The sequence below is a fragment of the Triturus cristatus genome, chromosome 1_2 (assembly GCF_964204655.1).
Source record: "Triturus cristatus chromosome 1_2, aTriCri1.1, whole genome shotgun sequence".
NCBI lineage: Eukaryota > Metazoa > Chordata > Amphibia > Caudata > Salamandridae > Triturus > Triturus cristatus.
Window position 1 is genome coordinate 369,087,509 of NC_140580.1, and position 17,240 is coordinate 369,104,748.

At 42.2% G+C, this 17,240-nt stretch overlaps 1 protein-coding gene across 2 annotated transcripts in view; it reads left to right on the forward strand.

Annotated features, from left to right (window-relative positions):
- BICC1 (BicC family RNA binding protein 1) overlaps positions 1-17,240 on the forward strand; it is a 681,813-nt gene that overhangs the window by 178,931 nt on the left and 485,642 nt on the right. The gene's annotated exons all lie outside the window — the stretch shown is intronic.

Sequence of the window (17,240 nt, forward strand, 5' to 3'; positions counted from 1 at the left end):
AGAAGGGTGTGGCAGTACAATGGACCATGTAGGACAGGAGGAAGAGGATAGGGGCATGGCATGTGGACAGGCAGGGTGGAGGTGGCAGGGACAGGTTACAGTCATCTGACAATGCTAGGCAGGTGGTAGGGGAGTGGCAGCTCAACAGAACACTCAGAGTAGATAGGAGTGGCAGGTCCATGGAACATGGTGGTCAAAAAGGATGGAGCAGGGGCATGCACAAAGACATCGGAGGGCAGGGGGGAGGAGAATAGGGGCAGCAAGCAAAGCACAGAGGCTAAGCAGGAGGTCAATGATGGGCCATAGAATTGGGCAATGCAGGGCAGGATGAGTGGACTGGTACATCATGCTAAATGCAGGGCAGTGGCAGCACATCAGACCATGCATGGCAGGAGGGAGGAGGCTAGTCCATGGATTCAGACAACAGAGGATAGGGAGGTGGATGGGGCAGCAAGCTAACTGTTCAGAGAAGGTGGGTATTAGGAACTTTATTGTTTTTAAAATGTGTGTCTGTGCGAACTACTTAAAATATGAACAAGTATGCAGCATAATCTCACTTTTATTCAGGAAGAAGAGGATGTTTGGGACTGTGACTCCGGGCTCACTTGGCAGAAACATCCCCTGACCCTCCACCCCCCATCGCAAAATGTAATGCCCGTGAAAAGGGTAGGTGGACGCAGTGTTATATAGAACATAGTCCTGAGAGCACGATTGAAAATGAAAACTAGATATAGTATATGGTATAAACTATGCACCAAAAAGTGTGATATAAGATGAACCGGGGCGTGAAATATAATATGCAATACATTGTGCGCAATGACAGATTCATTGGAGAGCGCGAGATAGCACAGGCACTAGCGCTTGCTATGTGATATGCGCCTTGGAGTGTAATATGCACAGGGCAGTGTTGTGTAACCTAAGTAGTCTCTAAAGTTGTAATATAAAATATGTGCTGGGTAGTGTAACATTGCATATGCACTGTGACAAAGATATGGATCCCAGATTGTAATATGTATGGCATAGCACTGTGCTTTATAACATAGGCATCGAGGAAGGCACGTTAGATGGGGCAATATAACCCGTGCGAAGGCAAGTGTGGCATGACATATTCACGGGGTGGTGTTACAGTGCACATGGGCTAGAGAGTGTCATAGCATACGCACTAGCTGGTGGAATACAACACAGAGGTGTGTGGCACTCGGCTGGCACTGGTGGGTGTAACACAGCATTGGGCTCAGCCAGGAGCACGCTGTGACTCTCAAGTGAGGTTTGTCTCCTTTCCAGAGAGTAAAATAAAAAGTATTATACATCCGGCGGTGGATGTGTGTTTTATTAACCGTGAGGGGGTTTCTTGCATAGTTTGGTCGAATTTTTGTCGAATCCCCTTTGAATGGCTTGGTGTGCATGTGTATTAAATGTACCCGTCAATAGCTACCCATGTTTGTATAAATAAACGACAAGGGTGTCTACTTGGAGAGTACCCACCAGCGGGGGCGCGGGATTAGGCACGGTAGGGTGTCAGACATGTCAGAGCTTCACTAGCGGTGTGAATACATTCTACGTGGATTCATTGTATGCATTGTCGCCTTTTAATGAATATCACGCAAATTGTCATGGTGATAGGTACATACGGTTTATCCAGCATGTCCTAGGTGTTTCTATAAATATATTTAAAAAAAAAAAAAAAAACACAAAGGCCGGCCCCGGGAGATGGGGTCCCCGGGGCCATAAGTGGCAACACAGCCCCCCTCCTAAAGAATAAAAAAATAAATAAAAGGCCATGACCTGGGGGTTGGGGTTCCCGGGGCCGATTAAGGCCTTGGGAGGGCCAAATTAATTTTTTTCAACAAAATAAAATAGGGTGCAGGCCCTGGGGGATGGGGTCCCCAGGGCTAATAAATTAGAAAAAGAAAGGGGGCCACACAGCCCTCCTTCTTAAAAATAAATAAATAAAAGACCGGCATCGCGCCGGAGGCCACGCCCCATCCTTGCAGCACTCTGCAAACGCGCCCCCTGGCCAGTTGTAAGTTGAGGAATTAATTCCCCTTCAATACTGAGGGTCCCTGAGGGCCAACTAGCCCAACAGGTATCTCCAGTATGCGCCTGGGAGCTGCGTTGCAGACAGGTGTTCTGAGGCCACGCCCCTTTTTACACCTCCATGCAACGCAGCTCTGTGGCGCTTACCGGCGGTACCTAGTGGGCTAGTTTGACCCTAGGGACCCTTAGGATTCAAGGGGACTTAATCTCTCAACTCAGAACGCCCACAGGCCCTGTGGCGCGTTTTTAATTTGGGGAAATAATTCCCTTTCAATCCTGAGGGACCCTGGGGTCCAACTAGCCCACCAGGTGCTTCCAGTAAGCACCACTGCTCTGCGTTGCAGAGAGGTGGTGCAGGCCGTGCCACTTTTTACACCTCTCTGCAACGCAGCTCTGTGGCGCTTACTGGAGGTACCTAGTGGTCTAGTTGGACCCTAGGGACCCTCAGGATTCAATGGGACTTAATCTCCCAACTTAAAACGGCTACAGGGCATGTTTACACAGCGGGGAAGGGAGGGGGTTTTCACTGTATTCTGAGTGTCTTTTATCATAGCACTGGCTCTAGGACTGGTTAGTCAGACTCAGTTACCACCAGTATCCGTCTGAAAAAGTTGAGGGTACAGGATGATTTTGCAACAAGGCTTGTTTCTGCTCTTCTGTTTGTTCTTTCTGCACGTTATACTTCTTCCTGCACTTTTCTTCGTCTTTGAGGACTTCTGTTGCTTCTTTCTGCATTTCTTTTTTTTCTTTCTGTGCGTTTTTCCTTCTTTCTTCACATCTCCTATCTCTGTAGGCATAGCTAGAAATTAGCATTTTAAAAAACTTTGAAATTCACTGAAAAAAGCATAGGTTTCAGGCACGTTATAGCTAGGAATTAGCATTCAAAAAACCTTAGAAATTCACTGAAAAAACCATAGGTTTCAGGGGCGTTATAGTTAGCTGGACTTTTCACTCGTACAAAACCATAGAAATTCCCCCGTTATAGTTAGTTCAGGTAACTATAACTCGCGCGCCCGCAATGCACTGCTGATGACGTCACATATTACATCACTAATGACATGGTCAGTGACATCACTCATGACATCACTGATGACATCACTGATGACATCATCCTTGTGATAGAGTGGCAGACCTCCTCTCCCCCTAATATAACCTTTGATACACACATTCAAAAATAGAAATAAAATTTTTCAAAACAATGGACATACCAATACCAGTTACAACAACCTATTCAGTAATTGTAAGATCCACATCCACTCATTCACCAACAGTCCTATACAGTCACTCATACATGTACTCACTCATCATATGTACTCATACACCTATACATCCTGTTACACAACGCCACTCATCCATAAAGTTACTCACACACATAGTCACTCATGCTAATAAAGAATCAAACATCCGTTTACCTGCATATACAGTTATACACACACCACCACACTTACTTCTACAGAAACTTACACATACTTAGTCTTTTTAACAATCACTTATAGAAACACATACTTATTCATACAGGAACTCTTTCAATCTCTCACTCTCACATATACTCACTTATATACACCAATAGTCACATATACTAGTTTAAAACGTATGTAGTTACTCATAGAGACACTATTGAGACCGTCATTCACTCACTAACACACCCATGCACACACTCATCCACCCATGCCGTCCTGCACACATGCTGTCTTCAACACATACAAACAGTGAGTCACTCATTCATGCACCTATGCACTACGTAATACCCCCCACCGAACCATACAGACATCAGACACTTATACTGATACTCAAAAAACCAACCTAATAACCTATATAGACACTCATGTAGCTACTCACCAACCCATACAGCCACTTATACACAAAGTGAGAGACTGATACAGATATTTACATATTTAAACATTACTCACTAAGCCATGTATTCACTAAGATACACTTAATCAGTCAGTTATACAATCAATTTAAAAAAAACAAATCATCCATTTAGACACTTATATACCCATTTATTCTTCTCATTTATTCTTCTATCGACCTTGAGATATACATATATAAAACATATGTAATTTTCAGAAAAACACACATTCACTGGATGATGTCATCAGTGATGTCATTTGAGATGTCATCAGTGATGTCATGAGTGATGTCACTGACCATGTCATGAGTGATGTAATATGTGACGTCATCAGCAGTGCATTGCGGGCGCGCGAGTTATAGTTAGCTGAACTAACTATAACGGGGGAATTTCTATGGTTTTGTACGAGTGAAAAGTCCAGCTAACTATAACGCCCCTGAAACCTATGGTTTTTTCAGTGATATATATATGCACACGGAACCGCCCAGCTCCCTCGCTCTCCACAGTGCGGGTGCGCCAATTGCGTGGACGATACCGCAATCAATATTCCAAAACACCACGTCCCATCAAAGACGACGAGTGCGCAGTACATTGTCTTTGATGGGATGTGGTGTTTTGGAATATAAATATATGAAGGGATCTGGGGATTATCTGCTTCAAAGATAAAATAGCATTTTTCCTGAGAGGCTCCTGCAACACCAGCACAATAGCTGTATGTATAGCTCTGCCTTACAGTGCAGTCGTTTTGCCATCCCGATGGCAATGATGTAAGGGAGCTTCTTTATCTCACCTTATGGACACACCAGTCTTGTATACTTTCACCTCTTGTGTAAACTTACAACTAGTTAAAACCCATCCAACCGATGCTTTTTTTGAGTCTTGCTATACATCAGTAGCCTTAAATATCCACAGGTACTGATTCCATAAATTGAGATATGTCATTTGGGTCACGCCTAAGTAGTCAAAGCTTGTGTGAATCAAGTCGTAAAAGGCTGTGATTAATTTTCATATAGCTCCATTCTGTGTAAAGGTCACCTTCCTTGTCAGCTCATCTTTTAACTTGATTGCACATGATCACAGTCTTGCTGTGATGGATAAATAAATGGTTAACTCGTGCATAAAGCGTGTACTGTTTTCTTCTGTAAAGAAATCAATTGGACTAGAATGAACGATGATTTGGAATAGTAAAATAATATAATTTCAATGCAAGGCATCAATCTGTTAGTGCACTGCCTTCCCAAATGCAGCATAAAATTGCAGAAGGCGCAGAGACAAAAAATCATGCACTCAGTACTTGGGCACTTATAAACAATCTATTATATTTCAGGAAAATGTAGTTTTAGTATTTTCTTTTTTTTTAACATCAAAACGTACTTTCTTCATTGCTGGGAATAGGATGAGAAATATAACCCACTATAGTATCTCCTGCTACCCGAATTAAAGTATTGTTAGACTAAGTCGTCTACTTTTAATGAGATAAGTATTTTTATTACATAGCTTAATATTTAATCTATACATTCACTCCATGTCACTTTTCTCTGTTTGTTATTTAGTCTCTCTGATTTTATCTTTATACAGTTATCCGAAACCTAGCCCTGCCATTAGATTCCTGTATGCCCCATTTATATGCATAATACTACTAATTGCTTCATCACACGTTCTTATGCTCAGGCCCGCAGCCTGTAAAGTAGCCTGTGGTGATTCTCAAAGAGCTCCCACACCTTCCACCTTCAGATGGAGTTTTTCAAACACTGCTGAATGACCCACATCAAAGGCATTCCTATCTGACCAACTACTGTTGGGTTTAGAGCTCAGCATAAGAATGAACATAAGAATGAACTTTTATCCCTTTAAAATTGCAGATAATACATTGTAACATCATGCAATATGTGGAGAAGTAAGTAGCTTGTCTGTGTGACTCATGTCGCACCAAGGGACACTTATGTGAATACCCAGGATATCTGCTAAAGCGGAGATCTGCCACCACTTCCACTTGATGTCAATCCTTTGTATCAGAAGAGATGGCTGATACCGGTGACTATCTCTGGGGGCAAGAGGGTTGAGAGAGGGGTAGAGAGAGTTGTGGTGTACCTGGAGCTCCCATGAAAAGTATTGTGTGTTGGTGTTCATCATTCTGAACAGGACTCCTCAAGTTCTAGAGATAAGGCGCACTCCTTCAGTCAGAGTTGTACTCTGCATCAAGACCACCATAATTTCAGACAACCATACAATACCGTTACAATCCGCCAGAGCTGTGAGTCCTTAATGACACAGGGCAAACCAGAATTACTATGAGAATTTCAGGTCCATGTAAAGGGGCCTTGAGCTCTGACTCCTGCGCTGAATCCTGAGCGTGTATCCTTTAGCCTCTGCTCAATGATTTCAAAATCCATATCTGTCCTCAATGTTGTCACTTGACACAGCTAGTCCTTTTCGTTTTGCCAACTCTTTCTTATTCAAACTCTGATTGCTATGGTGCCCTTGAAGAAAAAGGGGATACCAAAACTAGAAGTTTCCGGTAGGTCTGCATAATGGCCGTAATTGCTGGAGAGTTAAATCTCAAAAAGATGGTCATAGTCAAGGTGATGGGGGCCTGCTGGCATTAGCTGATTGACCGGCTTACAGGGCTCAAGACTGTGGCAGCTGTCTGAAAGGGACTGAGTTCAAAAAGGGGCTGCTGACCCCCAGCTTCCAGGTGGTGATGAGCAGGTCATTCTGGTCGCAGGCGGCGGGCCTCAGAACCCAAGGACGGTGCTGATGAGACACAGCTCCCTCTCAAGACTGATCAACGAAGCCAAGCAGGAGGCTGAATGTCAAAGCAGTATTTGCAGCCTGTTCTGCAAGTGTTATTCCGGAGCTGATCAAGCACATTAGTTACTGGAACCTTCCTGAACATTACTGAATGATTCCTGTCAATTAAAACTTTGTCTCTGGCAGAAGACTAGGGCGGAAAATGGGGTCTATAATGAGATGGCAGGGCAGCTGAACAAATTAACAAATAAGCAAGTGTATCAGTTAACCTTGAGGTTATTAGGAAACGGATTCTGCACAGGAAGTGATATCGCTGGTTTCCTGCTCAACATACCTTGTACTTCTCCCTCCTTCTTGGACCTATTTAATGGCATCTGCAGTGGGGACGTGTCAAAGACAAGCCCGTCGGCGCCCTTCTATGCTTGGAATGCTCCCAGTGCAAGGAACCCTGGTACTCCCCCACCCAATGACTCCCTGCTGCTCTCCTCCATGTGCTTGATCCGACTGCTTCTCGCTGCAATGCGGCCATACTGCACCACATAACAGAAGATGAGGACCTGGCTTTTTATTTAACTAACCTAATATAGGTAGGGCTAAGCACATACACATGCTCAGCGCCAGGATACCCTCACAAGCAATCTAACATTAAAGACTAGCACAGCATTGGGAAACAAGTGTCAAACCATTCCTTTCATTTTCAAATGATCAGTGAAATTGATTTTGTATGGTTCTGTACAAAAAATAGTGTGATGTGGGGGATAATCATAATGCTTCAAGAGTGATTGTAACATATGCATTAATGAAACACATTTTACTTGTCAGTACTCCCTTTTTTGAAGTGGGTCTTCCAAGGAGAAATGTATCACAACCTTTTTCAATTATCTTTCCTAAACTACTCCTTACCCCGAAACATTTTTTAGATTGTCAGATCTCAAATCCATCTTTATCCTCCTTTGTAATTTGTAGTGGACTTTAACAAGGAATAAGTAGTTTAAGAGGAAATCGTGACACGATGTGGGGCGCTATGATCCTGATTAAGAGTGAGGAGGATTTGTGTGTGGAATCTCCCAAATTTCCTTTACCACCCATTTACATCTATTATGAGATAAATACCATAGAATTGAAATTTTTATGGTCTCATGTTTGGCAGGTGGAATTCCACATTGAATTCCAAATTCGGTGCCTTTTACCACATTCATTTGTCACCTGCATTAACAGCTGTTAAATGTGTGCAAGCAGGCCAGTGTAGGGTAGTGGGTGGAGAGGGTGGGGAATGTGTTTGAGGAAAGGGAAGGGTGTTATCTGCGAGTGCACTAGCATTACATGTTCCCTAGTACCTTGGCAGTGGATTGAACTGGGATTGCAGCTCTATACCAATTCAATTTTACCACTCAGATTTTTTAGGCGCTAAAGCTGGGGTGCATGAATACCAGCAAACTTATAATTATGGGGAGTGGAAGTCCACCTTGGAAGTTATCTCTGTACAACTTGTAACTGAGGCCTAAGGGTGCTTTACCAACACACGGGTGCCCATGCTGCCACAAAGAAACCTATCCCATGACACCAACGGTCACTGGCCCACTGCCACCGGAGCACCAACAGTGACTTGGGGATATTGGTATGGGTGAGTGGCAAAAGTGCACTGACACTAGGACAATAACAAGGGGGCACTAACAGCGGTACTCGCACTAGGGCATAAGGATACCTTGACTAAGATAGTGACACTATAATACAATACCAGAACAGTGACCAAACATAGGGACACCTAGTTGGAGACTTTAATTTGTTCAAATGGGTGTTTGAAAGGTTTGAGGCGCTCATATGACAATCACATTCACGTTTTGTCTTAAGGGTTCTCACTCGCGGTGCTCTCAAATGATGGGGCGATGAACCCAACTCCCCTAATTTTAATCAAGTGATTGAACAGTGATCGTTAATATCAAGAGAGGCACACGCAAAAAATATCAAAGAAAATGCTACAATTTATATTGTAAGAAACAGAGAAGCCTTCTTTTCTTGACTTTGTGGTTTTATTTCTTGGTACCTATGGCTTTTTCTTGTATGACCTCCTCAAAACTTCTCTCTTTCATTATACATTGTACCATTTTGTTTGATATTTATTGCATGTGGCTCTTGATTTTAACTGTAGTTGGAGACTTTGCCTGGGAGTATGAGACACTAGTGTACCGACATGTGAATACTGACCAGGTGTAATGACACGGGCATAGAGATAGTGACACTGAGAGTGGCCCTGAGATATGGACACGAGAATGGGGGCACCAGCAGTAACATGGAGATGTTGACATGGGAATAGTGACACTAGAACATTGGCGTGTCACAAACGTTGCTATTCGGACATAGTCACTAAGGCACCAAAACGGACTGTAAGACACTGAAATAGCAGCACCATGAATCACAGACCGACCTTAAAACTTAGACACTGAAACAAGAATACAACCACGAACATGGATTTGTGAAAGGTGCCACAGGAACACTGACTGGTTTAAAGACATGGCTTATGGGACCATGCAATGGTCAGTGCACTGGAAGATTGAAACAGAGACATTCTGAGATTGACATTAAGATTCTCACACTTGAATACAGCACAGGACAGTAAAATCACACTGAATACTAACAAAAGTCACTGAATGGTGGGACACAACATTGGCATACTGATCTGTGGTTACTCAAATGTGTCACTCGCACTGGCATATTAACACAAGGATAGTGACTTGGACACACTAAGGTAGGGTTTAGTATTGATTGAAGACCCTAAAGAGGACATTGGGCAATGTAAAGTTTGCATGGGCCACTGCCACAGTGAACCTGCCTATGTACATAGACAGCCAGTGGGACAAGAGGACACTGACACAGAAACACTGAAGCTAACATAGCTGCATTACCACTGGTAAATTGACAATCACCTAATAGAACTGACAGGGGAAATTGACACTGACCCCAGGGCACTGACCAAGCGAAATGGAAAAATAGGGGCCCTGGCATTGATACTGGATCACTGACAGGGAGAACCTAGCACACAAGTACTAGCAATGACACTGACCCAGCAAAACTGATAAATTCACAAGCGCTACTAGTGAGAGACTGACACAAGGCCACCAACATTGGTACACCGACGCAGGGATGCTACTGCACATGAATACAAACACTAGAAATTGATGTGTAAAAAGTACACTTTCATAGAGGCACAGGGTTACTGGTAAAATAGCACCAACACTGATCTAGGGAGTATACCAGGGGCACACACCGAAGCACCAATACTTGCACAAGGATACTGATGGGAAGACAGTGACACAGAAACACTGACACTGGGACACTGACAAAAGTGCGCTGATATGGATACATTGACATAGTAACAGAGGGCTAACATTACTGACACTGGAAAACTAACAAGGACATTTTGAAACGTATTGCTGCTAATGGGACAGTGAAACTTACATAGGAATACTGACATTGCAGTTGTGACACTGACAAACATTGAGATTAGGATATTTGTACTGGTACAGTGACAAAGGATCCCAAACTGGCCAAGGGACACTTAGAGACTGACATTGATACAGGGCATGGACAACTGAACAGTGATATGGGGACACTGAGACATGGACATTTTGACTAACACGGACACTGGGACATGAGGATATGGAGACACAGGACCATGGACACAGTCACCGAAACGTACACAAGGTCACGGATGCTGGGGCAAGAGGACACAGGGAAATTATTATGTTGACTCAGACATTAGCCCAGTGAGATAAACCAGGAAACCATAGACACTGTAACCATGGGCATTCAAACCGGAAAGTCTATGGTCCCAGCTAAAGAACAATGTTCTTGAACAGCCCTCAGCACCGAGAGGGTATAACGTTTACAATCGGTGGTCATCAGAAGTATTTCCCAACCTTAGTTCTTGAGATAAGGCAGCCTATCAATTTTCATACACTGACTCACTAGCCCTACCCAAAATAACCGGAATCCATGGCTCAGCAATGTGAGTTCCCAGACTACACCCTTTTCGGTTTCCAGAAGTTGGCTGGGGCCTTATAATTTCTGCTGTCACACTGCAAAAAAGGCAAGCTTCAATCCGGCTAGGCCTACTACATGTCATCCCATCCTCGTCGCCAGTGTAATAATGAAGGATGTCTCGTAGACAGGCCGCTTAGAACAGATTGTAGGTTTATTTGACAGGTAACAAAGTTCATATAAAGATCATCAGTAAGGCCTCAGATCTCCAGTGGAGCCCCACCAGGAGCAGCCTCCCTGCTGCTCAGCCCCATCTCATCCAACTGCCCACTCCTCCAGTCCCTCACACCCAACATTCTAAATGACATCACACACATGGCTGAGCAGCAAGGGACAGAGTAGCAATGAGGAAGATGCACATAACACAACAGGTTATAACACAAGGGCTCTTCTTTCCCTTCCTGGTTGAGCTTTCGTCATAGTTTCAGTTGCACTGTCCCCTACCCAGCACTGTGCAAGCAGCCACAGAAGCAGAAAGACCAGTACCGAGTGAGAGTCTGGTCCCAAAAAGTTCACCACCACTCGTTAGTGTCTTGCGGTCAAAGCAGTGCTTAATTTGTTTTTTTAAGAAATGCATGGCTAGCCACAAGCTTTACTAAAGACCAGGTTTACCGAATACTAAGACTTCCTAGTTTTAAGCCCATCTCATTGCTTTTTTTTCACCCATCACCCCACATTTCCTGTCTTTTTCTTACTCCTGTGGTTTCTATTCCTTACCTACAACTCCGCTTTTTAAAAAACATTTTTACTGTTTCTATACATGTATATTCCTCATTTTTCTTCTCTCTCTCTCTCTCTTTTGGTCCTAGTCAAAGTCTGCTGATTGAATATGCCTGGGTCCCCACCTGCAACTTTCTACACAACTTAAGCAGTGTGTTGTATACTCTGGCATGATGGATGTGTGGCTGCCTGGCTAGTTGAAGTGGACCCATTGCCTCACTTGTTCCCTGAACTCTGCAAATACCCCCCAATATCCTAGGCCTACCTTGTCTAACTGTCCTGTTGAGGGCTGCATCGAGGTCTCTCCTACAGGAGCCAGGTCGTCTGCACAGTGCTGACTGAGAGTGGTTGTTTTGTATGCACAAAGTATTTGTACTCCTAGCTATACATCAATGTGCTTAGAGCTGCTTTTAAACCCATTTAATTGTAATGAATGATAATTGGCATAGTGTGCTTAGAAAGACCACACACTATTGAAATGGTACCTTGACAGAGCATACACAATTCAGTTCATGGTTGAATTTATTTTCTATTCAGTTTCCATCATTTTATTCGCTAGAAGTGCTTCCAGTGCCCCATTCGAGACATTTTCTGAAAAAGTTCCAATGTTTCTGGCTCCCTCTGCTTTAAAAGGCACTATTTCGTGCTAATTAACATAACTGGTCATTAAAGAAGAATAATACTAATACTTTGGAGAAAAAAAAGCAAAAAGGGTTGCTTCCTGTAAAATATTAATATATTGTGCTCTTTTGAAACTTTTTGATGGGACAACGACATCCCTGTTCATCCCGGAGACCCCTTTTTATGCTGTAGCTGTTCACCTCTTCTAGCATAAAAGCCCTTACTTAAATACGTAAAAATACTTAAATAAGGCTGATGTAAGAAGGGATCATAGGAGGAGTGAATTGGGTACTGGGCTTAGAATAGCGCCCTCCTCCATGTCCAGGAAGGCAGAGGCAAGACAGACATGTTTTGTTTACAAACGTGTTATCTGCTGATTCATATAGCACAATAGCTTGGTTGATTGGTCCTGAAGGGAGGATGGTGTGGATCAGTGCACCCGGGTTTAATATTAATCTACGCATTTGTGGAGTGCTTGTGAATTTAACTGGATTACTTGATTTATGTCCAGGAAATCCGATTTCAAAGACCGCCACAGACTTTGTGATTGGGCAATGCTACTCTGTATTTACATGACTGTTTGACTCCTCACAGCCAAACCTTTACCATCAGTTGTATTTTCGAAAGAAATTGATATTATGCCCCATAAGCAAGGCATAATAAATGTAAAAATTCTAGATTCAAACAACACAGCACTGCTTGTCGATCAATGCCACATTAAGGTCTGGGTTGGGGAATTGAATTTGTATCTTGCACAATAGCCTATTCTTAACCAAGTTTAATTTCAATTTGCTGGAAAGAAAGCTAGAAGTAAATCGCATTTTCTTTCAAGTATGTGTGCTTTAATAAAACCTGCCAATTTGTTTAATTGTTCCTAAAATCACTACCTTGGTGAGATGACATGTATTTTCAGTGGCCAGGAAAATCACTGCTTTAGGCCAAAGAAATGTTTGCAAACAGTGGCCACTACTCTGTCTGTTGACTGTGCACTTGTTCAACAATATGGACCTCATTCACCCTTGCAAATCAGATCAAGGTTTATCCATCATTTTTCTGTTGGAACGCAATATAATCTTTAGTGATCTGGCAGTGAGTGAGTTGTATGAAAAATGGAAGGGTTACCGGCTGGCCTTCATCAGGATACCCTGAAAACTTTTCAATAAATAGATTGGGGTTGTGCTATTTTAACCACTTCATGTTACTTACTTGAGTGAAGATGGCCCATGACTCTGACAGCATGAATGTTGAAATCATAGTACAAAAATCAAGCTTTTGAGGACTCAGGGTTTGCACGTGTTGTCGTTTGTGGGTGTTTTTCTAGAATTTTGGTGGCCACAAAAAATTCTTTCTTTGCTGCTCGGCAGAAGAGGGTCTATGGACACTCCACAGCCATCTTCTCTTCCTTGTCCTCCATGTCCATATTACCTCTGCATGCGTAGAACTATGCAGCATTCACACTGAAATTCCAACTTATGAGACATTGACCTTGAAGCCCAACACTTTGTCAGAAGATCCTTTAGAGAAGCAGAAGTTTGTATGACCATGAGTATGTTTCTTCTTCAGTGCAAAGAATTGCATCTTCACCTTGGTGCTTAACAGCTTTCACTACTGTGCATTCTTGGATACCCTTCTAAAAAAGTACATAAAACTAAATTGGTCAATATTTTATTAAGGTGTAATCTGACTTCGTACTTTAAAAAGAAAAAAAAAGTTTTATTTTTTTATTTTTTTTATTTACAGAGTTTTATATAGCGCAAACTTGACCCGAATCGGGTATCAGAGCGCTTTACATAGCACCAGTTGCATTACATGAAGACACATTTATTTTTGTTAGGCACGGGGAGATGAAGTGATTTGACCAGAATCACAGGATGTTCAGTGTCATTGCCGAGACTCGAACCCAGCTCCCCAGATTCAAGGGCGTCCGCCCTAGCCGTTAGGCCAACTCCTCTCCTCTCCTACTTCTGTATAATTTCAAGGATATCATTAAATGACAGTCAAATGATGTATTTAGTTGCGATGACACATTATTTCACATTCTCATTGGGTGTGTAGTCTCAGATACCTATGAAATATTTAATGTACATTATTCCAGTGGACATGTTAACAGCATTGCTCTGATTCTTGAATGTTTTATCAATATATTGAAGACTTTTATGCAGAACTTTCAACCACCTTTAATTGATATATTAGGCTGCCTGTTAGAAACATTACAATTTTGCATTAATTGTATTCTTAGTGTGGTAGGCGTTTCATTGAATTATCCTTGGCTTGCGTGCTTCATGGGAAATACATGCATTAAAGTGAATTTGTAACATAGCCCACAAACTGAACTGTTTTGCAGGGTGCTTAATTTGCATTCACAAAGCTGACTATTGTGTAGTATTTGTGTTCTGGTTCCAAGATTTTGCTACTGCTTTGAAACATTAACCTTAACTGGTCTTTATGTAATCTTTTTCTACAGAACTCATGCTAAGCAAATCATGTGTGCTTTCGAAGTAAATCTTTCTGCATTTGAAAACAACACTTTTGTATTTCTTAGTCCAACTTATCTGCTGTTACAGATTCTTTACCATTCTGTCCTCTGATCACTATATTTTCCACTAGTCTCCTTGAATAATTTGAATATGCTGTATGTGGATACTGCTAATCCTCTTTTATGGTACTGTAGTCGCCTTAACTACAAATTATGTAATTCTCTAGGTCTCTCGCCCGACACGTCAAAACAGCAAATGTACCTATAGCTGCCTTTAAATCATTAATTAAACTATTTGGCCTTAATACACCTTCTATTTCATGTCCGGCCATCCAGCCTCTTTTCCTTTCCAGGACCTACCACTTGCATCACAGGCCTACATGTCACTGTATGTTTTTACCTGCCCGACCAGTCTGTTCACCTTAGACCTACTTGACTTGTTCCTGCTTGCCCGTTCACTGGACCAGAGATGTAATATCTTCTAACCCTCCTAAATAATCCTCCAAATTTAGCAACTGTCAACTAATTCCTAGTGATTTTCTGAACTGGGTAAATAACCAGATTTGTATTTTTGTCCCAATATTACTTTCATGAACTGGACAATTATCCCATCACCCGCGTTCACCATCATTCCTTTTCTAAGAAAGACAAATGTATAGTTTGTCCTGATTCTAATCCCGACGCTTGCAAATTATAGCCATGTGTTAACACCTTCCAGCCTCCATTTCTTGCTTTTGACAAATCCTGCTACCTCTCTAGTAGCATGTTTTATCTCCTGTTGATAGCCTTGTATTACTTCACACGCACACACATATCCTGAATGTATGATTTGAGTCAATACCAGTCTTTATATGGCCACCTAATCTATTTCTGCATTAAGCCATTACAACCAGTTTGGTGATTTAAGGCCATGCTGTTCTTTCCCATGTATATTACCAGCATTTTTGGGACCTGTCATTTTCTGTCCTTACTTTCTCAGCATCGCCAGTAACTGAGATGAATGCCCCTGCATGTCTGCTTCCTGGAAAGAAAAATCAAGCTGTTCCCTTCATCCTTTCTGCACGCATCCCACACCACTTCACAACGTACTGACTACAGATAGACAAGTCCAACGTATTTCCTGTCTCCCTGGACATTCTTAGATGATGACCAAATGTCAGACCCTTTTTACTGAGTAAAGGGGTGGAAGTATGTAACCCCCTGAACCTCTCAGACAGCCACCTGCCTAGTGTTGTAAAATCCCCTCTGCTTATTCCCAAATTGACTCATTACTCCAATTCTAAGTAAATGGGTCCCAAACTCTTTAAATCCAATCTACATTTATAGAAGCATTTTCTCATCACCCAATTAGTTCCCTTCTACTGTGCCATTAGTCTTAGTAGAATCTTGTGTGACCTTGACTAGGCACAAACCACCTTTCACAGATGCAGTCAAAAATATTGACATAGCCGTGTTCCTGTGGTCCATCTTCACTTTTGTCAGCCCTCTCACAACCCAGAACTCCAGTATTAACCCTGGCTCCATTCATATCCTGTTCACTCGGAGACATGAATGCACTGAAAACCTTAGGTGAAACAGCAGAATCACCGAAGAATATACTTACATTGTTATCTCCTTTTTCTGAGCACCAATATTGTTACTCCCTTGCCCCTTGCTTTGTCTATCCTTCCATTATCCCCTTTCCAATCCTCTCTAGATGGATTGTGCTCCCAGAAATATTTTCTACAAAATACCAAGTCACCAAGTTTCCATGATATAGTAAGACTGCCTTTTCTGTTACAATTTTCAAAATGATCTTGAATTTTCTTACATAATTTCATAGTCCAGACCACTAATAGTGCTATTGTGATATTTTAATGCGTCAACCAGCTGCTTCCTATCTCACGCACTAGCTCCCAGGCTTGCTCCGTATTTATGTATTCTTCTGCCCCCAAGTCATATCCCACTGGGCACACATAAAGCTGTCTTTCTGTGCCATACATGCATGCCTCCCATAGCAATTTGAGATTGTGTGCATCAAGCGTGGAGATGGTGCTAATGTGGGTGGTGCAAGTTGGCAGGCTCAGCTAAAGCTTGAGGTTGCTTATATCTAGGGAGTCATGATGTGCCTGACAAACACCGCCAAGGTTTAACTTAAAGTCTTACAAACAACAGCATTCCATGTAAGGACAGAATATTGAAAAATAGCCTTGAAGTGTTAGACACATAAGAGTCTGCTTTTTCAAAATTGCACTTTTTCATCTTTTTGTGCAGCCATTCTGTGTTTCTTGGCAAATTGACAGCTCCCACACAGGAACTGGAAAACATAAGTAGGCCAGAAATGCTTTATTTTGTATCATTTTTTTAAAACTCTGGCAGACATCAGACATTCTTTGTTTCGTTTTTTTCTTTTACCCCCATGTTGTCCTTTGTAACCCTTCAACTTCATAAAAGAAAATGATGTTTTCTTTAAAATATAGTTAAAGTAAATACCTTTCAGGACGAAGATGCTGTTATTCTTACTACCAGACATTATTTATGGCTCGGTATGGGATGGCCAACCCCTCTCGTGTCAATGGCAGTTTACATTACACGTGTTTAATGTATGCAATCTAGGCGCATTACTCATTTGTAGTTCATGCTCGCAGAAGGGAGGCGGCTGCTACGGGCACAACATTAATTCATTTTGTTTAAGTATGTCCAAGCCATCTGCATTCACCTAGTTTAGTCTAATGTCCATAATCCCAATTTATGTGCTAGACTCCT